The sequence below is a fragment of the Furipterus horrens genome, unplaced genomic scaffold (assembly GCF_987537825.1).
Source record: "Furipterus horrens unplaced genomic scaffold, mFurHor1.1.pri manual_scaffold_5, whole genome shotgun sequence".
In the NCBI taxonomy this organism is placed as follows: domain Eukaryota; kingdom Metazoa; phylum Chordata; class Mammalia; order Chiroptera; family Furipteridae; genus Furipterus; species Furipterus horrens.
The window spans coordinates 192,792,746-192,804,219 of NW_028327175.1; positions in this window are offsets into that span (position 1 = coordinate 192,792,746).

Genomic DNA, 11,474 nt, shown 5'->3' on the forward strand with positions numbered 1-11,474 from the left:
AAAAATCCAGGCAGTGATTCATCAAAAGCATTAACATTTCCTGACCCAGTAACTTCACTTCTGGGAATCAATCAGAAGGAAATAATTTCAATATATAAAACAACTTTATGTACAGTGATATCCTCTACCATGCTATTTATAGCAATGCAAAATTTTTGAAATATCCTAAGTACTCAACAATACAGAAATGGTTAGGCAGATATTAATAGAATGTTCTGTAACCACTAAAATGGTATTTATGACAAACACATGCTAGAATGTTCCATGACAAAATACAGTACTAAATTATAGTATATAAAGCATTAACCTAATTGTAAAAATGCACCTAGAAAATTACTTTAGAAAAAATATGTCAAAGAGGATTTGGGAATAGGAGTGATGACTACTCCCAGCCTTGGGACTATGGATTTTTTTAAGTTATGTAAACACTCTTTTTGATACAAGTTTTTAATTTTTCAAAGAGGAATATGGATCCCTTGAGCATGTGGAATTGAGTCATCTAACTCAAAATGTACTATTTTACCTACATTTTGATAAGCAGCTCTCTGAAAAAGGATTTTGTATGCAAAATGAGATGCACAGGCAGGTATTTATAGTTATACTGTTTTGTTTTTATAAACAAATATTTGATTTTAGAAGTTGCAAAGGTAGTACAGAAAGTTCCCGAATGCTCCCATATGTACATATATCCAGTTTCTCCTGTTAACATCTCCCATTACCATGGTAAATTTATCACAATGAATGAACCAACGTTGATACATTATTATAAACTAACATCCATACTTTATTCAGATTTAGTTGATTTTTCTAATATCCTTCTCCTGTCCTAAAATGCCATCTAAGATACCCATTACATTTATTACATTTAGCTGCCCTTTCTCCTTAGGCTTCTCTGTATGGTGACAGTTTCTGAGACTTTCCTTGTTTTTGATGACCTTGACAGTTATGAGGAGTACTAAGATAGTTTGTAAAATGTTCTTCATTTTACACCTGTATGATGTTTTTCTCATGGGTAGACTGAAATTATGAGCATTTTTTTAAGAGGAAGACCACAAAGGCTGAATATCATTCTTAACGCAACAGGACCATGTATTAAAAATCTGTTCCTAGTTTTCCATATTTTTTTAAAGTATGTATTATGAACATGTGCCATATTGGCAATGGGAACTAAAATAAATTTTATTTAAAAGGAAGAGAATGAGGAAGAGGAGTAGAAAGATTAATTTAATGGCAAACGAGTGGTGAGGTCAGGTGCCAACAGGAAAATTTAACTGGCCTTACATTTTCCCCTTCACCATCCTCCCATCAGCATTGCAAAATTATGAATTAGGTATACAGCAGAATAGGTCTGAAGGGAATGTTCTTGGTTCTCTTTTTGGTTGGTGGCAGCTTAGAACTGCACATGGCTAGATGTTATCTTTGTCCAGTAGAGTAGTGTGGACACTGGAAGTTTGAAAATCTATTGATGAATGAAAGTACTTTGTTTTCTGAAAATGATCATATTATCAACAACGTATCATCAGTAAGATAAGCACATGGGAAGTTCCACACGCTGTAGGGCTTTCTTTGAGATCATACAGCGTGAAATCTGAAAATAGTCCTCAGATATGAAAGTGAATGTTTAAAATAAGAAGTCACAAAAATGATGACTTAAAAAGCTTGCAAATGACAAACGCATTACAAAATCTAGAAATGTGATATTTTTACTAATTGACCGGCATACTTTTCCAATATTCTTTTTCCTTTATTGTTGGTTACTTACTCTTTGATGTCTCTTCATATGACAAAACTTTTATAATACCTTTTTTTAGAAAGAAAATATAAAAATAACTCAGTCTTTCTTCCAGCAATGTAAAGATTATTTTTATTATTGATAATTTGGAAAAGTTTCTTTCAACTTCACATCTCATAATTAGTAATGTGTACATTTTTAGGATTACTATCAAATTGGGGCATCACCCTCCCTGGAATTTATTTTGTATATAAACTCTAAGATCTCAGAACACTTCAAGACTTCCTGTAAAGTTATTAATCTTAAATATTCTTTATGTTGATGACACTAACTAGCATACTGTGTCTGTCTGCTTTGTAGTGGTGTATTATGAGTTCTGTGTCATCTTTGTGGAAGTCAATACTTCTGTCAAGCTATTAAGATATTTAAACACTAAAATTCTCATAAGTTCTATTTCATGCAAACCTCATGAAAAAAAGAAAAACGTGTGTCCAAGTACAAGTGTATATGGAGTGTCGCTGGTAGGTGAGACTTTCCATTCTGAGTAGGCATCAATGACAGCCACATTCTCCACTTACTACTGACACCTCTGATTATTATAATTTCCATAGATGATCTTCTGGCTTCATATATTTAACACTTTGTTTCTCTACCACATCAAATGCCAGTTACCACTGGGCATGTTTTTATACTGGTGGAACTTTTGGCCTGCTTGCACCTTTGTGACATAAACTGGTTAATCGGCAAAGTATTATTGGAAGCCATCCTTACACCTGGATGACCAACAATAATAAAGCTCTACCTGGAAGTTATTTCAAACCTTATAAATATATTTGACTATTCCTTTTGCTACTCATACCCCTAATATGCATGGGGTCTTGAGCAAGCGGAGGCCCACACTTCATATGTAAAATACTTAAAAGTTACAAAGGAAGCAAAGATAAAGTTAAAAGATATTTTGCCATCTTACCTTAGTACATATACCTCCATACAGAGAAGGAAAACTCTGACTCCAAAAAACCTCCGCTGCCTTGCGGCATACCTCTTCAGGGGAAAGGCTAAGGGAGTAAACCCCGACAGAAAATCCGGAGCCGGAGTCCCTAAGGCGGTTTGACGTTGTAGTCAACACCGGCAACTCCTGCGGCGCACCTGAAGCCAAGCTGTATTGACTCCGTCTTTCCCTTGGACCCTTCAGCTGCGAAGAGAGGGGGGGTCTGCTGCATGGGCAACAGCAGACCCTCCATATTACCCTGCCCAGGCTCTGTAGCTTCAGCGTCATCACAAGATGTTGATTCAACACGGGAGGAGACAGATACCATGTCACTCCCAAGTCGAACTGCACAGCCATTCTCAGCGGTGCAGATAGACTCTTAAGAAGCTACACCATCGTCTCTTGAGACGGACGGCTGCCGCCGCCGCCGTATACCTCCATAACAACATTTTTAAAAATACAGACAAGACTATGGTTTTGATATGACAAAGTCAGCAAGATATCAAAGAGAACTGAATTTATTATTGCATACGTGCTTGTTGTACTGTTAATGGGCTGGGGGATGTTTGTATATGTAATCAAATATACACAATTCATATATTCTAATACGTGTATTCCATATCATTTATCTTGCCTTCACTTAGGCAGAATCACTTAAGATATTATAATCAAGATTTTTCACAGTACATGTGTTATATTGACAGTAGTGAGCTAATGAATTAAAAATATATCTAATTAAAAAATAAATTTTCATATATTTATTGATTTTTAGAGAGAGAAACATTGATTTGTTGTTCCACTTATTAATGCATTCATTAGATTAATTCTTGTATGTTTTCTGACCAGGGATCAAACCCACAACCTTGGCATATTGGGACAATGCTCTAACCTAAGCTACAAAGCCAGTGCCATGATTTTTCATATACAAGGTCTGTCCAGTAGGTATCCAGCCATGTGATATGAAAAGTAGAGACACTTACTGAAGAAAATACAAGATAAAGGAAACACTGTACAGAGGACAATGATGCCTCAGTCCCCTTCAAAGTAGGCACCTTGGGACCTCACACAGTTCTCCCAGTCACCATCAGCTGCCCCAAGGTATTTTCCTAAATCTCATCAACAGTCTGAAATCTAGTCCCTTTCAAAGGTGATTTTAGTTTTGGGAAAAATCAGAAGTCGCAGGGTGCCAAATCTGGGCTGTAGGGGGACTGAGTCACCTGGGTGATTTGATGTTTTGCCAAAAAAACTCTGCTCCAGACATGGTGCATGAGCAGGCACATTGTTATGATGAAGTTGCTGATCACCAGTTTCCCATAGCTGCGGCCTTCTGAATCATCCGAATAGATTCCACAGAGGAGTATTCAAGCTTAATGCAAAATCTGATGCAGATTTGTTGCTCTACTTGCTCAGTTATTTTTGAATGAGACGGTTACACAGTACACATGCTCAGTCAATGGTATCTACTGCCCCCACTGACTAGTACAATGAAGCTGTCATTGTTCACGCATCCACATTTCAGTCCACTCTCCTTGGCTGCCAGGTTACACTGATGTTGTGTAAACCATTCTTATTATATTAACAATGATTGGAGTTTTTCCAGCAAGACTTCATATATATTTAAAAATAAAAATTTTTTCAAGTGACTAATGATAAATTAATTATAATAAGTAATTGTTTACATTTAACTAAATTTTGGCAGCTCTAGTGTTCAGTCTATTTAGTGCCACAGTTAAAAAAAATTATATATGCTAGTGTTCCTCCCCCATCATGTACAACTTTGGCAAAACTGTGCTACTTCATATGAGTACCTCGGAAATCTCATATGGAATAGTAAGTGAAACAATAAAGTGAATATTAGGCATCACTAGGAAATGATGCCTAGTTATACAAAAATCTGCTTACCTGAGAGGAAATATGTGTCAAGTACATTAATTCACCTTTCTAAAAAAACCTCAGAATTTCCACCGCTCAAACCCTCCCATACCCCAAAGCAGTGCACCTCTCTGACATCTTTATTGACACAGCCCACAAGGATGCATAGCATTCAGATCGAGTCACTTTTTATTTTAAGGACACAGGGCAATAAATGTGAAGTGTTTACCTTGGTCTGAACAGGGATGGTCATGGGAGTGTATGTTTAGACTCACCCACTGGGTCACATCAAGGACAGGGGCACTCACCTGTGTGTCAGGAAGCTGACAGGTGTGTCTGCGTTGGTTTAGCAGGTTCTCCCAAGTGCCGGGCCTGAGAATGGGGACCCTTCTGCCTGCACCCAAGCGTGTTTCTATTAAAACCCAAACTGAATGTGGTTCAATCATCTTGAATAGACAGGATGATCCCCCACCCAAAATTCGGTTTGGATGTCAAGGTTAATGAGGGCATGCACACAAGGAGAGAATATAAAAAGTTTCCTTATTTATATCAAGAGTCTTCCTACGGAGGGCAGGAAGACTCCCATGCTGGTCTAAAAATGGCTGGGGAGAGGAGAGAAAGGATACCGGCTTGGGGTGCTCGTGGTGGTTGGGATGTGGGGCTGGAGCGAGGGTCCTGCACATGGGGGTCAGGATTCACATGGTTTGAACTTCCCTTCTGTGCCAAAGACAGAACACCCAGGCTTTCTCATCGGCTTGCCCAGATGAGGGGCGGAAAGGAGAGAGCGGTAAGGGTGAGGCTTAAAAGCTGTCAGCAACCAAATGCCAGAAAATGGAGTCAGACTCTTTATGACAAAATGTTTCCCTAAATCTCCCTGAGCTTGATCCCAGAAACACCCGCCTCTGCTCTAGCGCCGCCCACACAAGGGCAAGTGTGGTAGAAGGCAGCGTGCAGAGGGACTTCAGAGTCATAAGCAACTGCAGGCAAAATATCTTGGCAAAGTGAAGCTTTACTGAGGCCCCTGCAGGGGCCCCGAGGCGCCTGGACTAGGGAGGAGCCTTGAAACCCATGATCAGTCCTTTCTCGACGAGCATTTGTGTTGTTTTCCGATGTGTCTGGTGGGTTTACACTAATCTCATGCTCTGGTTTTCCTTGTGATGAGTGGAAGCATGTGACAGAACTTGGAGCCACGCTTAGGAATGCTGCTGGTCATGAAACGAGAGACTCATAGGACCAAGTTTTATCTCCCCCGAAACCAAGCAGCAGCCTCCCTCCGCGCTCACACCTGGAAGTCACCTTCTGCTCACCTGTACCTGACTGTACTTTTCTTCCTCCTCTTCCGGAACTCCCCGCCCACCCATCATTCCTTTCCTCGCCTATATATAGCTAATGAGTCCTGCTGCCGAGGGAGCCTGTTCTCCAGGACTCTCCATCCCTGTTGTCTTTGTACTGGCTCCTTCATTCCTTTGTGATTACACAGCTGTTCACAGGCGGGCTTCCCTCTTCCCTGTTGTCCTTCCTCCCACCGAAGAATCACCTGTGATGACGCCCGCTTGCAGTCCTGCCTTTCTCCTAGACATGTTTGGACAAGTAGCCCAGCCTCTCCCAATGACGTTCCTTGAGTACCTCCACCACCCCACACGTAGCAGGAGATCGGGCTGAATCTAAGAAAATGATCATTATTAGAGCCCCCGTTCATGGAACATTCACTTTGTATCTTGTGCTGGGCTAAGCTCTTCATGAGCATGGTTTCATTTCACAGCAATACTCCCGATATGTGATCTCAGTATCGTCGTCGGCAGCCGTCCGTCTCGAGAGACGATGGTGTAGCTTCTTAAGAGTCTATCTGCACCACCGAGAATGGCTGTGCAGTCCGACTCGGGAGTGACACGATATCTGTCTCCTCCCGTGTTGAATCGACATCTTGCGATGACGCTGGAGTGTCCTCTCCAGTGAAGCTGAAGCTACAGAGCCTGGGCAGGGTGATATGGATGGTCTGCTGTTGCCCATGCAGCAGACCCCCCCTCTCTTCGCAGCTGAAGGGTCCAAGGGAAAGACGGAGTCAATACAGCTTGGCTTCAGGTGCGCCGCAGGAGTTGCCGGTGTTGACTACAACGTCAAACCTCCTTAGGGACTCCGGCTCCGGATTTTCTGTCGGGGTTTACTCCCTTAGCCTTTCCCCTGAAGAGGTATGCCACAAGGCAGCGGAGGTTTTTTTGGAGTCAGAGTTTTCCTTCTCTGATGTGCCCTGACTGGAAGATCGAACCAGCGACACTTAGCTCGCAGGCCGACGCTCAATCCACTGAGCCAAACCAGCCAGGGTAAATCTCAGTATCACACCTGAGGAAAATGAGGCTCAGAGACGTTGAATAAGTGGCCAAAAGTCACATAGCTGCAGAGGGACTGCCAGGCTCTGAGCACAAATCCAGTTCTGAACTGCCGGGTCCAAATCACCATACTCTATTCCTCCCATGAGCGCCTGCTTCTAGAATGCAGGCCTTTTCAAATTGTGTTGAGGTCCCACACGTGATCTGCCAATTCTAGACGCACGTATAAACCCTCCTCCCCTCTCCTTTCCTTGCCGTGGCCTCTTGCATGGTGATGTTTTTCTTTTTTTTTTTTTTTATCTCATTCAGATTTCTTTGCTGAGTGTGGAAGGATTTAAATTAATTTTTCAAAGTATGATTTCAATACACCACATTCTAGTATAGTATATTACCATTCTGAAAGAGTGTGCTACTTGGAAACTTCTAGTAGCCTTGAGTAACTTATAATTATAATGAATTTATTGAAGCTATGTGTGTTTTTTATTGTGTATAATTTAAAAAGTATGTGATGACTATCTAATTATAGTCTGTAGTTCACAAAGTAATACTTCACCACATTTCCTTGGGAGACATTTCACCGGTCCCTGGGATCAGAAACGTAGGGGAAATGGTCCTTCCAGGACTTTAGAGATTTTATTGTCGACAACGTGGTATTGCCATATACCAGGCATTCCCGAAACTTGCCATTGCATTTCCCTGCCCAGCTAATTGCCTCTTCATTTCCTGATTTTCCCTCCCTCTTTGGGCGATCTGGCCACACTTTAAATGAGTTCACTATTTAATACGCGGCTCAGGGGATGTTCTTGAACGTAAAAATGAGAACACAGAATCCCATTCGCCTTCTTTGTCACCTCAGAGCCTGGCCTGACCTTCTGCCTCTTTCTCCAGATCCTAGACCCTTCCCCAGGCCCCCTGTCTGGGAGCCTTTGTGAAACCAGGACATAACCACAGTTTTCTATAGTACAGACTTCTTGGGGTTCCCTCAGAGAGCGGAGTCTCCACACACCAGACAGCTGTTAGAGGAAACCACTGAAATAATTCCTTCAGGCCAGCTTCAATCTATTCTTCAGGTGGAGGAATAAAAACAGTTGTTATTACTGAGGGCTTCTCCTGGTCCGTGCGGTTTATCTCTAAGAGATAGGCTTTTATCTGCACTCAGTTCACCTCCATATGCTCACAAGGCAAACAGCCTGAGCGGGTAGACAGTGCCTCTAAGTTCCATTTGACTTGCATTGTTAAGAACTATTCATGAGAGAAAAACTTGTTATTCAAGAATGAAACAGAAAAAGTGTGTAAAGTTTTGTACCTCTGCAAAATGCACTGAGGACTCCCCTACATCATTGCATTCTTCAAGTGCTCAGTTAAAGAAGAGATCATAATGAAGGAAACCCTGCTGGCTGTATCTCCACACGTGTCCCGAGTCTCACCGCCCCCATAGTGACCCTCTCGGTCCGAACCACCATCACCTCTGCCCTGGGTCACTGCAGTGGCCTCCTAACTGGTCCTCATGAGCCCACCCTTTCTCTACTTCAGCCTATTGGCAACAAAGCAGCCAAAATGACCCTGTTAGACCCGAAGTCAAACCAGGTCCCTTCTCTGATCAGAGCCTCCCAGTGGCTCTCTTTTTCTCTGAAAGGAAAAGCTGAAGTTGTCCCCATGGCCAGTGAGGCCTCGCCCACTCTAGGCCTTGAGTGCCTCTGTGACCTCATCCATGTCTCTCCCGCTCTCTCTCAGACTGGTCCCACCACACTGGCCGTTTTGCATTTCCTCAAAGGCAGGAGATGCACTCCTGACTCAGGACCTGAGCTCACCTGTCCCTCTGCCTGGACAGTCACTTAGTTATTTTCCTTATCTCCTTTGAGTCTTTGCTCAATGTCACCTATTCAATGAGGCCTCCCCAGATCACCCAAATTAATAACACCCCTTCCCTTCAATCGAATCCCCAATTCCCAGTCTCCTTCACTCTCTTTACTTTCCTACCATCACACTGCAGCCACCTTCCCACAGACTGTTTACTTGTTCAGCGTGTTCATTGGCTGCTTCCTCCCATTGTAATATCCGAGAGACGGGGGTCCTCATTGTCTCTTTTGTTCACTGATATAGGACTAAACAATGCAATAGTCCCTGCCACGGAGTAGCCACTCAAATATTTGACAAATGAATAAATGGGTGCTAAGATTACCCAAGTATTTCTCTTTGTATTTCACTCTTTCTTTGCTTCCCCAAAATAGCCATAATGCCAGCCTCCTTGAAATCTTGGATCATTTCAAAAACCATGCATTAAGAAATAGCCTAAAGAGTGATTTTAAAAATTACTGCCATATTCTTCAGGGTTCTGACATTAATGTCAAAATATCATGGCACCTTGAAAGATTCTATGCCTTCTAAATCCTCACTATAATATATCAGGGACAAAACTAACTGAATTATTCTCTACTGTTGAACCAAGAACTTAATTGATTTGCTATTTTTCTCATTTTGGTGTGCTGACATATATAAGCAGAGCCTTGATTTTTGTGATGAACTTTTGAAAGCTTTGGTAACTAAGCTTTTGTGATATTTTCCAGGCAGAACTTTCATGATTTCATGATTTCAGCACCTATGGATTCACCAGTATCTGACCCTTATTAAATATAATTATTAAAGTAAAACGAGTCCTCACGTCTAGAGTAAGGACTTCTTTGAATGATATGAGATCAATGAAATTTAATACTATTTTATTTTTTTCAACAAATATTGACCAAGTGTCCACTATAACAGACCTATCACTAGATACTGGCATCTCAGAGATGAACCACAACCAGTTCTTGTCCCAGAAGAGTTCTGTCTAAGGGAGGAGACTAATAGATAAATATCTAATAATTCTAATAGATGCTAAGGGCTATAGGAAATTCATTGAAAAGTGTATGAAAACATAGAAGAAAGAGTGATTTTAAAAAAGAATTCCTGCCCTGGCTGGTGGGGCTAAGTTTGTTGGAATGTAGACCAAAAGGTCGCAGGTTCAATTCCCAGTCAGGGCATGTGCCTGGGTTGCAGGTTCAGCCCCTAGTCAAGGCATGTAGGGAAGGCAACCAACGGATATTTCTCTCTCGAATCCGTGTTTCTCACCATCTCTCTCCATTTCTTCCCCTCTCTTTAAGATCCATAAACATGTCCTCAGGTGAGGATTAAAAAAAAAAATTCCTACATTATTATTATAGATCTTCGTATGGTTTTTTATTTAAAAATGTTTATTAGGCTCTTACTAAATTGCAGGCATTGTGCTTGTCCCTGGGGATGCAGACGTGAGGCAGAGGCAGTCTGCTCAGAGGCGCTGCTGATGATTCTGTGACTCCTGCTGATCCTACCTGTGGGGCTGCAAACATTGATTCTTGGAATGCCACTTGTAAAAATGGCCAGCTGTAACTGGCAAAGACTTCAGAGCATGCCTTTGTCAGGGCATAGTGACTGGACACTGAGTGGGCCAGGCACCAAGCTTGTGCGGCGGCACAGCGGTCTAGCCTCTAACCACCACGTGTCTGTACCAGGTGGGCTGGTGGCTATGAGGTCCATGAACTGTTTCAACCAAATAAAGCACCCAAGACTTGTACCTACTCTTGTTCATAATCTTTTCTTTGATTCTTACATAATGTAACAAGGTTTGTATAAAGAGGCTGAATGCGTCATGAGTACTTAAAATGTTTAATGCTTTTACGGTGAAAGTAAAAATCTAAGAAAACCCAAGAAATACCGTTAGCCATCTTTTGTGAACATTTAAACATTGAGAAATGGACAAAGGATATCTATGGATTGAATTGCTCGTTACTTTAAGCTAATGTAGTAGCCAAAAAAGCAAGTTTGTTTTACATCAAAGTGTATTATGAAGTCTATGTACAATGATGTAAAAGTGTATTTAGCTGTATATAAACATAAATTTGGTCTTATAACCATTAGCATAGATGAAAATTGACAGTAATAAAATTAACACCAAATATAGCGCTTACTGTGTGCTAGGTACTATTCATAGAATAAGTAATTCAATCACTTAAATGATTCTCTGAGTTAGGAACCATGATTACCCCACTTTACAGATGAGGACAGGCTCAGCTAGGCTCACTCGCCCTAAGTCACTGCTAATAAGTGGCAGAACCAGAATTTGGACCCACATGATCAGGCTCTAGAGTATGTTATATCACCACACAGGTAAGACAGGCAGGTTCGGCATGTTCATCATTAAACTCACATTTTATAGGGTATGTTTGTATTAAGTGGATGTCTGCACTCAGGAATGAGTTAGGGGGAAAATGCTCAACGTGTATAATCCTGGTTTGGAAATTTTTAATCTTTTCAATGTTTGTTATTTAGCATCCCAAAGCCTTAAAATAAATTTCTGTTGCTTAAGACAAAAATAAGGAAGTAAATCAATAAAGAACTTTCAGGAGGGACTTGGTCTGTGCCTTACCAAAATATTACTAATGATGAAACAGAAAAACGTCAGAAGTTTTAATTACCAGTCAGACAATGCAAGCCACACCCCACTAATTAGCTCTCTCCACATGAAGTCGGGTGTCTG